Source organism: Protopterus annectens, chromosome 2.part2 (genome assembly GCF_019279795.1).
Source record: "Protopterus annectens isolate FY-2018-M chromosome 2.part2, PAN1.0, whole genome shotgun sequence".
NCBI classification, from domain to species: Eukaryota; Metazoa; Chordata; order Ceratodontiformes; family Protopteridae; genus Protopterus; species Protopterus annectens.
The window spans coordinates 81,481,312-81,499,742 of record NC_056730.1 but is presented as its reverse complement, the minus strand read 5'-3'; positions in this window follow the sequence as shown (position 1 = coordinate 81,499,742).

Here is an 18,431-nt window from a genome sequence, read left to right as displayed (position 1 = left end):
TGGATGGGGATGAGTCTTCGGCATTCAAAAGCCCATGGGAACAGTGGGACAGAGGTCCCCAGCCATGGGCAACTGCACCTACACAGCTGCAAAGGAGGCAGTGCTGGGGGCTGTCCAGGAGGGGCAGCATCACCCTGTAAATGTGACACTCCACCCTTGAACTGGTGTATCTGGCTTTGTAACCCCTTAGGGAGCCACCAACATAACACGTCCGGGACTGCACGACAGCAGATATGTACCTGTCTGGTCCCGCTCCCAATGGAGACATGCTCCATCCTCGGTGGTGGTACCACCAGAAGGTGGTGCAGAGCCAACAGAGGTTGATGTCTATGGCTGGGCCCCAGATGTACTAGTGCCCGGTGCCGTGGTCAGCTGAAGTGGGACTGGAGGATCTGCTGGGACCTCCCAACCCATTCAGCCTATGGTGTTGCATTTTAAACCCACATCTGGCTTAGTGATAGACAACAGCATACAGGATTACCTACGACAGTATGTATAGATATCACCAGCAACCCAACACACCAGATGGTATACATTTGCAGAGGGAGCACAACACATGCATATATACTGCATGCCAACTGTACAATGTGTAGTAGATGTGTGACTGCAGCTATGAACAGTTGCCCATCATTGGCTTGTCACTGGGAATCCCACACAGTGTCAGTCATACCACTGTCTCATGTGACACATGTCCAGTAAGGGATGTGATGGCAGTAACACATCCCTATCATCATGTACTATCTGCAATCTTCACACCATGCTTCTGCTGTGCACAGATGTGTGTTCAGTGTGTAACACAGGAAACAAATGGTTGCACACACTGACCAGTTCACTGATGGCCCTACAGATGGGGGTCCCTCATGAACCGAGTACTGTCATGTCTGTAGTATAACATGCAGAATAGCCATTACCACACACATGTTAAACAGGCAGTAGTCTCAATGTAGCATAGCTACACTTACATGCTGTAGTTATGTGTGGCACATCACCCTCCTGTCATTAGGCTATTTCTCACTGTGGAAAGTGATTGAGGTACATCCAGATATCATCTGTGATGCCATGTCAGAACACCACATCCAGGTACCACTTACAGCGACTGTCATGGCCAGATAATAACATGTTTCCCTAGATAGTGTACTGTGTTTATCATGTGGATGGCTATGGGAACACCATCACAGCTGTACCACATGCAATCAGCTAAAGTAGGTCTGCAATAGGTGCAGAGTCCATCACCTGACCATTTCCATCTCTTACAATACAAATGCTGCTGCTGTGCAGGTGTACACCTTTACATCCACCAGAGAGTGTGTGGGCAGGACAGGCAATGTACACCAGGGAAGGGCTTGGAGACTTAACCATAAGCATCATCTGCCACACACCGAATAGTACAGGGGCAAACCCCTGACTACTCATTACTATTACATGTGCATGATGTTACTACATGTGCTACAAAGGCGACATGTTGCTGTGCTGTAAGAACATGTGTGTAGGCGAGTGAGTGCCATCTGCAACAGATATAGTAGACATACATTAGGTGTGGCACACATGTCAGTCCACGTGAACGGATGCCATTGTCAGCGCAACCACACTCTAATGGACATGCATTGACACCTTTGCCAGGGCCACAGATACACAATGTAACTACTTAGTATGCCACACTGCAGTAATGCACAGGACCACATGCACCACAGGGGATATCTGGAGGTTCTATGGGCTAGGGCATGTGAAAGTGCTTGACAACTGTTGGTATGCCATCGAGGTTTATACTGGGACTGACTGTGGTTGGGAGCATTACAACCCACACACAGACACAGGGTGCCAGTACTGACATACAGGTATGCATTTCTCCATGGGTGTGTAGTGTTTGGCTTTGCAAGATGGCTGTGCAAGGCTGGGTGAGGGGTAATCCTTGCCATCGCATCATCCGACAATGGTGTGCAGTGCAGGGGTGTAGTGTCTGCAATGTCCCACACAGATGGGTACTGCATTATCTGGCCTGACATCCTGGTTACCAATGTGTAGGGCCATAGCTTTGCAATGCATGCCATGTCTGTGTTTGATAGTCCTTCACATGGACATTGCCTGGGATGTGCATGTCCCACAATACTGTACAGTGACATGTACAGGTGTACCTGGTTTGGCAGACACATGTAGTGTACACAGCCTGTTATACCCCAATATGCCAATACTGGCCTGATGTGGCAAAACCTGCTTATAGTGAGCAGGTCGGCCCTGCACCTGCATGGATAGTATGATACAGGTATTCCATGGTGTCAGTGACATGGGTCCATACAGGGCACATGTGTGCAGCATTGTCTGGCCTTAGTGGATAACATTTGATGGCACCACATATGTTTCAGGCATTCAGTGTGGAACATAGTGAAGGTGCAATGTCAGCATATATGTGCCTATTGTACCGCTGTACAGGGTGCCATGTCCTCTGCAGGCCACTGCAGTCACACCATGCCTATTATCTGTCCTCAATGTGCATGTTACTAGCAACATAGTAGGATATCCTAGACAAGGTTGTATGTGCATGGCACATGGGTGCGGGACATATACCGGGTACTAGTAGGGCTGCATACTTAGTTCACCAGTCCTTTTGCCAGATGTATGGGTATGGCTTGCCAACACAGTGCCATGGCTGACTGACAGCTGTACTCCTCGTGAGGTGGCCAATGTGTCATAAGATGGATACTATACAGGAAAACTACAAAACCCGCTCCCAAACATGTCCAATGGTAAGCCAATCACGACCACCTCTACACAGGCTATGACAGACACACACTTGCCATGTCCTGTATACAACCCCCTACCATATCACACTGCAGCAACACACATTTAGGGCATGTGCTATGGTGAATATTACAAAGCACTGTACTTGTCTCACACAGGCAGACACACACACACTTGGCATGTCTGGGATTAGAACAAAGACCTAGCTACTTTACTATACTACAACATTATACAGTTACAGAATGTGCTACTGAGATTATTGGGACACAACACTCCCAGAGGTGTATTTGTAGATGGGTGACATCATTGGCCTTGCTAACGGTGGGTATAAGAAATGCATAGAGTGTGAGCAGTATAAAAGCATTACTCAGTCCTCAAGCAAATGGGAACACACACATGGCAAGTGTGGGACTAGAAATGTATGGAGTGTGGGCAGTCTAAAAGCAATTTACAGTCCACTGACAAATGGGACAGACATACACACACACACACACACACACATATGCCAGTGGCAGGAACGGAAAACCTGCCTATTTACAAATTACTATTACAATACTACATACTTACGAATCATGCCACACAGATTACACATGTCAAGGCTGTCATTATGACATTCTGTGAATGTGGACATCAACAGGGATGCTGGCAGTTAAGATGTATATACCTGTGAACCTGTGTGTTTAAAGTAGGAATCCATCCTGACCTGGAGTATGCCCATCTGTGGAATGGACTACTACTACCACTATACAGGGTTACAATGGCCTTGCCCATATATAGAGGCACATAACCGACACAAGGTGTCACTGGGCATGCTCACACACTTAGTAGCACAGGGCTGGTTGGAATGCACTACTATGTGTCCATCTAAACAAGGATATGCTGGACATGCTCATACTCCTAGTAGCACAGGGCTGACTGGGATGCACTCTAATGCTAAACACGGAAGGCCACAGTGGCCATGCTATTACAGGTAGACATAAAGAACACATTGTAATGGGCTCTGGTGTTAGTAGTTCTCATTGTTAGCAGAAACACTGCTCTACATATATTTGACAGTGGTCTTTTACACAACATCTGCTGTCTTTCTGGGATGACATGGCTGACATTAGGCAGGCCTTTGTCACATATCACATGCATCCATGATTCAAGGGAGTGGGGATATTACCCAAGTCGCATCCGCCCACACAGTGCCATTTCAAGGCAAATGTCCTAAACACAGGTTAACTCCCATACACCTACAGGACAACTGCATTGTTTTCTTATGCTAACCAGTGCTAGATGTGTAGCATCCATATTCACAGCTGGTCACTGTAGATCCAACAATGGGGAGTACTAACATCTGTGCAGTGAGGAACACCTGGCTGATGGCTCTGTAGTGCACAATAGCACTACCACCATATACCTCAGAACCTAGCACTACCACCATATACCTCAAAACCAGACATGTGGGCCATAACACAGGTACGGACCGCTCCAGGTGGTGTACCCACATATATAAAGGCCACTCACATGTACTGACCGGTCCCCCATGAAAGGCATCACAGATGAGTCATGTGCAGGGCACAGTGTCACATGCTTCATTCTAGGATGTAAACCTCAGACACCACCATGCCCTTGGACCACCAACACACATCCATACATGTTGTATGACATAGAAGAGTACACCACCATGTGACCCTTGATCTGTGTACTGTACTAAGCTCTACATCAACTGTAGAGAGTACACATGTACTGACACAGTTGCATCATGTGTTATGCAATGCAATGATACCACTGTCTATGACCAGGTCAGCTGTACACATACCAGGGGCCCCCGGTACTTCCCACCATTAGCAGATGACTGTTGCTGTACACCAGTACACACCCTCATGTATGGCTATGACATACATGTCACACACACACACACACACACACACACACACACACACACACACACACACACACACACACACACACACACAACGTACCTGTAAATAGCATAGATGTTGTTGTCCTTTGTGCAAAAAGGTGTCTACAGCCATTACACACATGCACATGGAATGTAGGTCCATGGCTGCTGAATGCTAACAGTACATAAGGTGTGATATCAATGTTGACAGTGGTAACATCCCCGCTGTACTGGTCACCCATCATATCATACAACAGTCCATGTGTCATGTATGTCATTACACATATCCACCAATTGCAATGCCTACAAACATGCCCAAATGTCAGGATTGTAGGACCTACACACCTGTACACGTAGTCTTGTGCATTCAGATAACATGTGTGTGCAGTTGCTGATGTATGCAGGTGACGTGTATCCTAGTACATCATACAGTTGCAATGCAGCCTTAACATTGCCAACTGTAAATGGTGATATGCTGAATGCACAGAAAGATGTACCTCAGGTATGGACAGATGTGTGGAAATAACTAAGTGGTGGGGAATCTTTGCAGATGGATGTTTGCTGTGGACAGCTCACAGGTGTGTCACAAGTGGTCCTACAATACCCTGTGTAACCAGTAAGCAATGGTTTTGTTAACTGAAGGACATAACACACAACTTAGACAGTGGTCAGGATGACAGCAAAGGTAAATCACTTGACACCTGTTAATAGTTATGACGTCCCTAGTGCATATATCAGCACTGTTGCCACAGGAAGCGTCAGTACAGTTTGTAACATGTGCAATACTGCTGTACGTCTAACATACATAACATGAGCTAGGCAGGTCTGAAATTCACTGTACTGGCATGTGTGGTTGTGTGTGTGTCCATATATGTCATGTATTGTGGGGAATACATCTCATTTGTTACTCTCCTGTACACTAGTGTACACATCTGTATAGACTGCATTGTAGAAATCAGGACATAGGCAGGGACGTGTATCTCACACATGTGAGGTATCTGTATGTACATGACATAGGTGTATTAATTACTGAATGCCACAGTGTGTGTATGTAGGGCTGACTGGTCCCTGGGGTGAGGATGTATGTTACCATACTGAACTGATAAGACCCCTCCCACCATCCAGGCAATGCATTCTACTATCCGTGTTGATGTCCCCGATCTTAGGCCATACTGACTACCTGTACATGTGTATTCTCTGTGGCGCGTCATGTAGGTGCACAGTACTGTAATGATGATTTGCACATAGGCAGGGGTCCTCACCTCACCAGTAGCAACTGTGTGTGAGTGTGTGTTACTGTGTCGGTGAATCCGTGAGTGTGTGGGTGTGTTACTGCATCACTGAATACATGTGTGTCAATACCTGAGTGTATGGGTGCAGTTGTGTGTTGGCATCCTGTCACTGAAACATGTATTACTGATTCCCAATGAGGCATCACACTTCCCACTGGCCTCTACCCTTGTAATCAGCTAGACCACTCTCTTACCTCACCACTCCATGTAACTGTACCTGTGATGTCACCCTTTATGGATGTCACGTCTGTGGCCACAGTAGCTTAATACACAGCTATCATGCTGTTGGAATGGTAGACGTGTTTGTAATGTGGGACATTCTCACTGGTATGTGGCAGCTACATGGCGCATGCTGGTATATTCATACATACCTGTGAGTAGTCCACATTGTCATATGGGATGCTAACTGCAAACACTGACATCCACCAGTATGTGCAATTAGACCTGAAGGAGGACAGCAGAACATCATGACCAACATGCAGTTACTGTTATTACACAAGACACATACTGTTAACAGTATTGTACACCTGTACTACATGGTATATCTGCTGCCTGTCAACAGTCTTCAACAATTGTAAACTACACTTAACTTCCTAGTCTGTTCACCCTGCGCATCAGACCATATGAGCATGTTCCTGCACCAATGGTGTGGATGTCAGGGATGCGGCACAGGCGTCATCATATGCACAGGGTGTTAATGCTTGCCAGAGGCCTAGGCTGCACTGTTGTACCACAAGACACATACTGTTAACAGTATTGTACACCTGTAGTACATGGTATATCTGCTGCCTGTCAATGTCAACAGTCCTCAACAACTGTAAACTATACTTATCTTCTTAGTCTGTTCACCCTGTGCATCAGACCATATGAGCATGCCCCTGCACCGATGGTGTGGATGTCAAGTCTGCGGCACAGGCATCATCATATGCACAGGGTGTTAATGTTTGCCAGAGGCCTAGCCTGCACCATTGGATGACATCATGTGTGTGGGTTTGGGCCTTTGATCTAATTGGGCATGTGTGGATGTTATGCATGTGTGTGTTGTGGTGTCCTACATATGTTTCCAGTGTGTGCATGTATGTATGCACACAGTTCTGCCATATGTCTGGCCTACACAGGGGTATTATTGACAGCTACAGACTGTACAGGTGAGGTTTTACAGTTCACGGTGTCGGGCCACAGACATCTGACCTGTGCCTACCAGGGGTTGCAGAAGAATTACCAGGCAGAGGTTCAGATTGAGTACTGTCTGATGTCCACTGGAACCATGTCCCTGTTGGGACCATCCTGGGCCATGTGCACATGACCTGCTGTGTCGTGGTGTGGACAGCACAGCACCAGATGCACTGCTGCTGCTACTGCCACTATGGGAACGGACATGTGAGGTAGCTTGTACACGTAGACCTGACATAGGTGATGTAGGAGGCCTGCGTCCACGTGCCTGATGCCTCACTCCTACCAGATGTTCCAATACAGACAGCTCACCCTCGCGGATTGTCATGCCATGGTCAAGGACTCCAACCATGTCACCCAACCGTCTATCCAAAGCTTAAGCAATCTGCTGTTGAGCATTTACCATTGCCTGGACGTTGTTGTTTAAAGAACGGACAGCAGCCCTCTGTAGCCTCTGATCTTCTCTGTTTCACCATTTAGCACATGCCTGTGCCTCCATTACAGCCTAAAAAGTGTCTGGTGACACCAGCTGCTGCGCTCTGTCATGCAGGAGCATGTTGGCCAGAGGTCTTCCTACGAGCAGCACTGGCCACGTGCCTGTGTGGAGCACCACCAGTCATTTGGCTGACACCATGGTGTGCAGGCACACCTTCCATAGCCCCCACTCTTTCCTGTTCCAAGCTACCACGCGTCAACTGTCCTTCCTCTTTGGCCACTGGTGATGGGGTATGTGCAGGTATGGGATCTATGTGCGGGGATGAGGGGGATATAGATGGAATGGCAACCAATGGCACAGTTTCAGCCCCTGACAACTCTGCCTGTGACTCAATCATACGTTCATCATCACTGCTAGAGTCTGTGGGGACACTAACATCAGATGTACTGCAGGAGGGCAATGCACCTACATCACCTGTGAGGACAGACAAGAACTGTACATTACAATCTATACAAAAGACACACACAGACACACACGCATGTGATATGACAGAAGGCATGCAACATGCATGTGATACGGAAGACAGCATGCAGCACAGACAATAATAGTGGTACTTATCATTCATCCCTGGGTTGCACACAACAGCATGCATGTGTCATAGCAGACAGCATGCAAATTACACAATCATAGTGGTAGTTAGCATACATCCCTGTGTTACACCAAGTGGACCAGCACAGGTTAACAGTACACCCACCTGATGTGTGGCATATGACCTTGACAATCACATGTAGTATGACATGTGATCTGCTGACGTGTGCAATGACATGCATACATGTTTAACACAATAGTGTCCTGTCAAATATACTGTGGGGCAATGGTGTACCAATGCAGTGTTGTCTGTCTGCCTGCCCTAGAGATGTACTGCACATTTAGTTGATGTGCATGGCCATTGCAGGGAATCATGAGGCATCTCTAGTGCTATACAGTGTGAGTTACAGACAGGGTTCATAGCCATGACTGTGTTCAGATACAATACATATATACTGTGGAATGTGACCCACGTCACTGAGGTGTATACACATTAAACCATGATGTGGAAGTTGTGATACAGGTCACTGATGGGTATACGGATGACACCCCTGCACATCTGCAACCATATTGCTGCTGCCTGGCAACTATGGCCAGACATGGCAAACACATTGGTACACCATGTCCCACATGACATCTGTGTACCACACACACACACACACACACACACACACACACACACACACACACACACACACATGAGGAGCAAGTATGACATTGATGTCCAACACCAGCAAGGGGAATGTACTGTATCTGTGGGCTGATGTGGATACTGTACAGGTGACTGCTGTCATGTCGCAACACCCTCAAGATGTTCAACACATCTTATGTGGTGGATTGATGTTATACCTACATAAGATATGCACAGGCCTGTAGGATGTCTAGTGTTCCACATCTACAATATGACCATTATACAAAGGCCATATTTGAACCATGTGTGGCCATTGTATGACAGGGTGTACACACAAGCATAACACGTCTACTGTGTGTGTTGCTCCATGTCTCTGGCCATCCTCCATGGCCATGTGTGTACATGTGTTGTCCAAATTATTGTTACGGGCATCTATTTCACATGTCTGTGTTGTCCCATATGACATATATGCTCCACTGACAACAGGGTATGCAGATAAAGGGTGGTATATGGGATATGCTTTTAGGTTAGGTAGGCAGTGTTGCAGCCAGGCCAATAGATGTCATGGACATGTCAAGATAGCACATCACATTGTGTGTCATTCATAGCAGGGCTATGATCCACACCAGTGAATCCTGTGTGCTGACCATACTCCAGCCCACTGTGTAGTACTGTTTGTATTCACCACATGTGTAGATCTGATCTGTAGTACGTCTCTAAAGTGAACAGCACCTCCACCATTGTATGCACAGCTGTGCACACATCTGGCAATGACAGTTTGTGAGGATTCATGTCAGTGAGATGATTCACATAGTTTGCAAGTGTTGCACATGGGTAGTCATTGTGCTGCATGGTAGGTTCGACCTGTATATTGTGACAGGACCATACATTATGTGTACATGTTGTAAATGGCCACATGGCAAATAGATTTGTGCATTACGATTCCTGATAAATAATAACACTCTCATCTGCAATGGGCTGCTGTCGCAGCGGAATGCCAGAGGTACCTAAATAGGAGTAACACAGCAGTATGAGCATAATCCAACCCTGTATAATGGCTACAGGGTGCAATGTGTATAACACATACAGCAGTACATTAGACTATACTATGGTGTATGCAAATATGTGCATACACAGAGTAGCATACTATAGAATGCGGCATGTGTGTATACATGCCTTGCATATGATGTTACATTACATATTGTACAGTGGCACATGCAACTATATGGAATATAGTTGTTATAGGTGCAGTACTAACTTACCAGACAACTCCAGGCTCAGTGGTTGAGAGACACCCACCTCCACAATATCAGCTAAGGCTTGTGGATGTGGTTCTGCAGGTGTCCCCAGGTTGTCCAGTAGCTCCTCGGCATGTGTGAGTGGGGGCTGGGTTAGTGGTCCACCGCCTGTTGCACCTTGTTCTCTGGCGATTGCATTCGCATGCTGTTTCGCCCATCTAATGAGGTCTGTACAGTGTCTGCACATCTGCTGGTATGTGCTGTTGTGGCCACCATCATTAACCCTCCTGCAAAGTTCCATCCACAGGGCATCTCGCTGCTGTGCATCCTGTGGCACATGGCTGAACAGGATATCGTGATTGTCGAGTAGGTATGGGATGAGGGCCTCATCCTCCAAGCGGGTAAGAGGGGGTAGCCTTGCACATGACATACCTGGAAGACATAACGATGGAGACAGGTCACAGTAGCTCACAGAAACATACAGAGCTACAGCTGAGCATACATGTGTATTGCATTCATTAAGTATAACTAGTTGTATTTGCAAACCTACATGACACTGACGTGTTTGTGTCACACACATGTGACACTCAATGTTGAGTGGATATTATCACCATATATGTGTGTGTGTCACCTGATTACATTACTCATACTCCATGTGGATGCTGTCTTGATGTGGGCATGTCTATTTGCCTGTACTGGTGTTCCTACCTATCAGCACATGGCTGGATGCGTCCACATTAATGCAGTTGACCTTGATGCTATGTATATGTCACATATAAGGACTTACACTGCCTTAACAGACATGACCTGTGACCCTGCAGACTTGCTCACATAAGGTTTTACATGTATGTGCACTGCCATATACATCTACATGCCACTGTTCAGCAATTCAACATCCTGCCATGTATCACCTGTGTTGCACATGTGATACACATGAGACACTGGCTAGCCAGATGGTATTTTCAGGGATGGATATCAACTATAGCATGTACAGTCAAAGTCAACTAGTGGGCTATATGCCATGGGCCACGTATGAATCTAGGATGAAAGGTTACCTGGCAGCAGCCGACAGGCGAGTCTGTGGGGCCAGGTGGAGCAGTGCCACATTACTTATCCATAGGGTTAATGATACATTTACCATGCGTTACCATGCAGTCATCACACAATGTCTGAGAGGGGAGCAATGTGCAGCTTTGACGGACAGGAATGCATAGTATGGCAGGACTATGTAAAGTGTATGGGACAAAGATCTGTCCAGCATGTGGGAGGTGGATGTCCATGAAGTATGTGTTTGAGATCAGGATGAGTATGGGCAGCATGTCCAACATCACTGGGTTGGACATGGATTTATTCAGGGTATGCATCATGCCACATAGTGGAGATGGGGAATGGGAAAGCCAGTGTAGGCCATCTGCACATGGCCAATACCCCTTAAAGGAAATATGTGATCTGATATCGGTCACTTGAGTGTTGTGTATGGCTGGACAATGATCTCATATCATTATTGGGGTTGCCACATTAGACTACCTGACAGGTGTGATGATGTAGCTATCACAGCAAAGACAACTGCCCAGCTGCATCCCTCACACACGTGTCCATTATGTTGACTCCTGCCTAGGTGGTAGTTCATGTGTACAGGGTTATTAACATAGGGGTGACAATGCAATATGTAGCTGTCAGATTGTGGCCATATGTCACACATACCTCACCCACAAAGCCGCTTCTATATGTTGTCCACAACACTCCTGAGTCAGCTATTGCTCCTAGGTCATAGTCATTCGCATACTTCAATAGGCAGATGCCTTCTGTTTGTCTGTGAGGTATGGACTACAATAAGGGGGAATAAAATTCATTAACCCTGACATACTGTAGCTGCCACTGGTGTGATGAGAATGTATTATTCAGACACCTTCTGTAGTGTTGGTTCTGCCAGCAGTCCTGTTGCAAAACACTCCTGTGACATAAGAATGTACATCGAGTATACCGAGTGTAGGTAGTACACAGTATGGGTGATGATGTCCTATGACCTGGCAAGGTTATTATATGCAGTGTGACATCAACCATACTGCCATCTACATCTGTACTGCTGACATCAATTAATTGATCAAGGTTCATGGCAATTCAGACCAGACACAGCACGGTAGTAGTAAAGTACTTCCCATTATCAGTGGTGGCTCTCCCTTTGTGGGTTGTGATACCTGTTGGTGTGCACCATTCAGTTCAATTAGTGGCAAATCAATCAAGCTTGAAAATGAGACATTTCTGTTTTAGACTTTCCATAAATGATGTTTTCTGGTGAATTAATTGCAAATCAATTAGGTTTGAAGTTTGGAAGTGGCATACACTTGGGTTTCAGTCTTCATACCATCCAGAGGACCAATGTTATCAAGAACCTCCCAAATGGTATGAAGACTGAAACCCAAGTGTATGCCACTTCCAAACTTCAAACCTAATTGATTTTCAACTAATTCACCAGAAAACATAATTTATGGAAAGTCTAAAACAGAAATGTCTCATTTTCAAGCTTGATTGATTTGATCAGTGTGTACACAACCTGACATGGAGCTATGTTTTACATGATGTGTACATGGAGAGCATCTTGTTTTTCCATATGTGTATGATACAGCCTGTGATGTGGACAGGTCCCAAGTAGCCTGAGTGCAGCTTGTACCTGCATAGTTGTGGGTACAGGGGCTTTGTGGTGTACATGGATATATGCTTTTGTACCTGTTGGGGGGAGGGGGCCGTGTGTTTATGTTATGCAAGACCCTATCTGGATTGCTTATTCATGCTAAGCACTTGTTCAGGACTTGTAAGCACTACGTAAGCTAATAATTACTATAGCACTCAATCTTCCTCATTACCTAGAGGTAAGGGTGAACAGGTTTTGTACATACTTTTCTCACTCGCTTAGAGTAAATTAGTTCTTGTACTCACTTTCCTCACTTATCTAGGTGAAAGTAGTTCTATATTCAGGCATGTCCAAGAATCAACTGCCAGTGTTCTCATCTGTCTATCTGATGAATCTGGACGTCTTGAGGCAATGTACACATTGCCTCATGTACACAGACAAGCCTCTCTGCCTGCCACCCAACACTACAACCTGTGAGAGATGCACTCATCTAGCCAAACTGGAGGTAAAGGTCTCTTCAACTAAGCCTGACCCTGACTGTCATATGGAGAAGGTAAACATTTGCACCACACCACACTCATCACATAGTCTCACTGAAACTACCCCACCATTAACTGAGAAAACTACTCGTGTACCAACACATTAGCTCAATGCTTTCTGGAATTCATAAACACCAATGCCCTGACTCAACATATCCACACACCCACCAGGGGCAACAATAACCAAGACCTAGGCATTACCAATGAGTAACTGGTGCTCCACATGTGAAGCCAACTCCTCATTGGTCCGATCAGACCATGAGCTGAACACCATTGATATCCACATCCCCCCCATTAAGGGAACCACAGTATAATATGTCTACAATGCCAACTACATGCTTCTTAAGACAGACGTGGTGAACGTCATGACACCCATGCAGATGGACAGTACTGTTACAACTGCTGAATCCTACACAAATGCACTCTATAAGCACTTACACGAGTGCATGGCTTGTGTTATCCCAAACAGAACCAGGATGCTATACTCCTAATTAAGGAAACCAATCTGGTCGTCCCCTACCATAAACAAACTGCACTACAGGAGGAAGACACTGTCGCAAATGAGAGGACAATCCCATGCATGGAGGAGCTCCCTGACCAGCCTTAGTAAGAAGGGGAGATCCCTTATAAGATCCTCCAAAGCTAGCTACAAAAACTAAAACACCACTAATACCAACAACAACCACAAAGCATTCTATAGCTATGTCACATATTTCGATGTCAACAACCAGATCTGCTCTGAATTACAGCACAAAGGCATGAACATTACAGAAACAACTAATATTGGCAACATCCTGGCAGATAGGTTCAGTGCTACCTTCCCCCTCCCTCTCAAAGCTGCACACTCTAAAGGCAATATCACAGCATCCATGGGTCCAGACAACATCCCAGGCTGCTTTTTTCATGAACTTTAGAACATACTGTCTCCCCACCTATGCACCATGTTCAATAATAGCCTCACATTGGGCATAGTGCCCCCTGAATGGCACACAGCAACAGTTATCCCACTCCACAAAGGTGGTGCCACAATGGACCATGGGACCTATTTCCCCATAGGCCTGACTAGCCTTGTCTGCAAGGCTATGGTGCACATCATGGATCTCAGTCACAGAGACATTGAGTACCTCCAAACCTTTGACCCCTCCCTGTTTGGCATTGTTAAGGGTGGACCATGCCTCCTAAACCTGGTGGTCTTCTTAGAGACAGTTACCAAGGCATTGGACGAGGGTAAGGAGGTCCACACAGCTGACCTAGATCTCTCATAGGCTTTCAAAACCATTCCTCCTTCTGGTATTATCAACATACCCATCTGCCTGAACATTAACCCCTATGTCATCTGATGGTTTGCAATGTGGCTCATGGACAGAACCCACACAGTGGGAGTTGCATACCCTAGGTCCTACTGTATACCAGTTTCCCCAGGGCTAAGTCCTAGGACCCCTCATATTCGGTATATACTTCTCTAATGTACAGACAAGCACAGGAGGGCTTTGGCTGAAAAAGTTTGCAGACGACTGCAAACTAGGGGACATAATTGTTTCCCCAGCTGTTACAGATACCCTCTGGAAGGGTCGCATTGAGACGTATACCTGTGTTAATATCATGGCGTCAAGCTGAATGCCTAAAAGTGCATATTACCCATGGACTACCACATAGGTGCTAGTCCCCTACATACAGAAAAGGTAATAAGGGATCCGGGAACCCCAGTAGATAGCAATCTCTCCTTCGATACCCATAATGACAAGGTGATTAGAATATCCTTCTACATGGCCCCCCTAATCTCTAATGGGTTGGCATCCAGATCAAAGGAGGGCATTGTGACTCTACTCATGATATATTAGACCCATTAAAGGATACAACACCCCATTTGGGATATACCTTACAAGACAACTGCAACAGCTTGGAAGACCACACCAGTACCACACCAAGAGGATTACTGACCTCAAACAGATGACCTATGCAGCCCAACCTAAGAAACTCCAGCTGTACTCCGTTGCATACCGCATACTCACAGGTGATCTCTGCTTGACATACAAGGCCCATGTCCAACCCTGTATTGCTGGATATGCTCCACTTAACAGAAGCCCCTGAGAGCCACATGCTCTAGGGATATACACCTAACCACAACAATGAGTAGAATGTGGTGGACGGATAGATTCTTGACCCGGACACTCCCCATGCTTTGGAACATGATTCCAATGTACATCAGGCAGGGCCCCTCACTAGCATTCTTCAAGGGAAACCTTGACGTGTGGATGGGAGACAGACATGTACCCCGGGAATCACTGCAGTGGCTCTGCTGAACAGAGGCACAGGGAACTAATGGCTCTGCCATTTTGAGGCACAGGGAACCAACCTATGGGGGTGGCCAAAGCCAACACACTCTAGCTAGGCTTATAAATACCCTTGGTAAGACAGCCTAGTACCTACCTTTGCACATATTACTAGCTCTTCCATTCTACTTTGCTATCATGCTGATAAACTGTTGGGTGACTAAAAGACTTATGTATCCTGTTACTGTATATTGTAAATGCCAATAGACATAACTAATGTTTGCTTAACATTACAGTAATGCTATGTAGCTTGTAATACATATCTGCCTACAATACTGTACATTACACAGTTATTGGCACAATATCCCACAATGCAAATCATAATTGCACAGTGGCTCAACCTTCCACATGGTATTCTCAGTAATACACCCATACATATGGCTACAGTTACAATATAATCAACATATACTATCCCCTGTTATAGCACATACTTGTTGGACCCATCGGCTGGTGAGGAGTATTTCTGTTCAAAGCCCTTATATAGAATCCCTTGTGGTGTAAGTGGTGTTTGCCTTGTGACCTACAGCAGTACACACAAATGCTACAAGTGTTACTATGCTCAACAATACATCACTACAAGATAACCGTTTCCACTATATGGATTGCGTGCACTTTAAATACTACAGAAAGGTACTACATACACAGACATAATGACTGTTCTTCATACCTTATTAGTAACCTGAGGTGTCATTAAATGTTGATTCAATCCTTTTCAGTTTGTGTTTCAATGTTCTTTGTAACATTCCGCTGGTATATACAGATGGTTTGAATGTGTGATAACACATCCTTTTCTAGTTACATATCGGTAACATGTGGTATCCTGTCCACCAATTTCTGTTCCAAAGTAGTTAATTAGATGCACATCAGCTGTGCAGCTATTCCATTAGCCGATACCATGGCGACAGTGGTGTATAACTGAGTACTCCTTTTGGGCAATGCCCGTTTGCCTTACTTTTGAGGAAGATGGCCTGGATGTATTGTTTGTGATATATTTCAACAGCTATATGGAGACACACAGAGATATATTAGCTTCATGACTCCCATGGACTGTGTGTAATGGCTAGACAATTTAGTTCTACATGTGAGTACAGCTGTTATATTTCAGAACATTGCTACTTATGCAGGGTTTGTTTGTACCTGATACTTCTGCAGATGTTTAAGTCTGGCAAGGATGTTTGGCCAGCTCAAGGCCATATGGCTATGCATGAACTGTTATGTGGTGTACAGTGTGCTCACCAGACATCCTTGATTTGGTGTACAAGTGTGGCATACTGTGCTGTTACTCACTAATTGCTAACACATCCCGGTGTACACACAACCCACTGAAACGGGATTAGTGCAAACCAACCCTGTAACATCAGCAGCTGTTCCATTGTATAACTGCAGCTATTTCACATAGGGCCATGTTAGTGTGTCTCTGGCAAGGTATGTTAAGGCTTCTGCAAATGTCGTACAGTGAGTGAACGATTTGTGATGTTATTAAAGTTTGTATTGTAATATGTTTGGGTGTGGGGGTGATGTTGGTGGGTGTGCATAGCAGATGCAGATGTGTAGGAACTGCTTTTATATATAATCGCTATGTGCGTGAGCGTTCCTTCCCTATTTAAACACCTATACTTTTATGGACTAATACAATGGTAATTGCAGACTGATTCATTAAGGCACTGTTATGTGGTTCCTGTATAGCATGCAGGTGATGTTAGTCCTTGAATCCCTTCGGTAATACATCTGAATGTAATAAAGTGTTGCTACATGAAAGCTGTGCATTTCTGTCATAGGTATTTGCAGTCATCGTAGTTGTGTTGGTGACTGACCCTCCTTGGCTGGGGTTGCCACCTATTCATATGGTCATAGTGGGACATTTTCAGGACACACATCTGATTTTACAGGCTGACACAAACCCACGGTCAGTACAAGGGATAGAACTTTCCTTTCTTGCCTAAATATAAGCTTATTCTTGTAGCAGTTAATTGCTTATCCTGTTTCCTGAAACATGTAGGTATTTTAGATACAAAAATAACTATTGTATACAACTATTACAGTACATATGGGACATAATTATGTCCTACAATCCCAGGACATTTGCCATGTTTAATATATTTGGTCAGGACACAACCGCCCAGAGAGGGACTGTCCCTCGCAAAGTGGGACAGGTGGTAACACTATCATTGGCTCATGTCCATAGCACATATTTGTAATAGTGTATAGGCATATACTCTCCATATCCTTTGTTCATAAAGGTTGGTAGTGGCGGAATGTGTGATTGCTATGGTCCATGTTATACACATATATGAACACATCAACCGCTGTATATGGGATACCTATGGAATCCCGAAACCACAGAGTTCCGATGCACACAGTACCTGGACCAGACTGCCATACCCCACATTACCGACAGCGACAGTAACTCGCAAAAGTAACATGAACATGGTACACACACACACACACACACACACACACACACACACACACACACACACACACACAGACACACTGCTACCCAACACATCCAAACAAACCATTCTACACTACGTATGAGCAGGTGGCCAAGCCCCCCTACACCCCCCATGTAGGTGTCTGCACCCCCCACACCACCCCCTACTTTAATATTCTACCTCCTAGGTTGCGCAAACAGATGCACAAAGCTAACCCACACCCACACATTATAGTCCCCCAAGAACACACACCACACACAGAACACACACTTACACACACTACAGCCCTAAGAAATATACTTACACACAGTAACCTACCTGAACCACAACACCAGAAGCACTGACTAACTGTCCCTTAACATCATGATTTTACACCTCGCGCATCTGGTGTTTCGGTACTGTGTTCTTTTGGACCTTAAGCCTCGGGATTATGCACGTCGGTATGTAAAGCAGTCGGTATGTGGAAGGTATCCCATTTATATGTACCTCCATGGTTATGTAGATGTTGTT